Here is a 646-nt window from a genome sequence, read left to right as displayed (position 1 = left end):
TAAAAAATTTTTTTTTTTATTTTTTTTTTTTTGGAAGTTTAAAAAATATTTTTAGGTATTTTCCTTTTTTCCCCCATGGACTTTTTTTGGGCCCCCCCCCCTTTCCCGGAAAATGCCCCCCCCCCCCCCCGCAAGTGTCTGTGTCCATGGGTTACGCTTATATGCTGGCATACAAATCATTTGGTTGATTTCTTACCCCCCCCCCCCCCACTCCCCTACCTTCCCTCTGAAGTTTGACAGTCTGTTCCATGCTTCTCTGTCTCTGGATCTATTTATGTTCATAAAAATATGGAACGTTTCATGAATTTGCAAGTCATCCTTGAGCAGGGGCCATGCTAATCTTCTCTGTATTGTTCTAATTTTAGTATATGTGCTGCCGAAGTGAGCACTTTTTTTTTTATCTTTCTTAATGTTACCCCTTTTTCTTACCCTCTTCAATATGGGTCTGTACTTCTAGCCTTGACCCTCTAATTTTCTCATTCCAAATATCCCAAGACATCTCATAGATTGCAATGGCTCTAATGACCTCCTACATGCTGATGACTTGCAAAGTCATTCTCCAGTCCTGGCTAAGTTTCAGACACATGTAGCCCACTGCTCCTCAACTGGCTATAATAGGAGATAGTTGTCCTTCCGGCAGTATTGG

General features: G+C 41.5%; 1 non-coding gene across 1 annotated transcript; it reads right to left on the bottom strand.

Annotated features, from left to right (window-relative positions):
- Positions 1-282: 282 nt before the first annotated feature.
- On the bottom strand, positions 283-389 carry LOC111823285. The gene has a single exon (XR_002826310.1). It is a non-coding gene; the product is annotated as a U6 spliceosomal RNA (small nuclear RNA).
- Positions 390-646: the final 257 nt, after the last annotated feature.

The sequence above is a fragment of the Myotis lucifugus genome, unplaced genomic scaffold (genome assembly GCF_000147115.1).
Source record: "Myotis lucifugus unplaced genomic scaffold, Myoluc2.0 scaffold_444, whole genome shotgun sequence".
Classification (NCBI taxonomy): Eukaryota; Metazoa; Chordata; class Mammalia; order Chiroptera; family Vespertilionidae; genus Myotis; species Myotis lucifugus.
The sequence above is the reverse complement of the archived record's forward strand: the minus strand, read 5'-3'. Positions and strand labels throughout refer to the sequence as shown.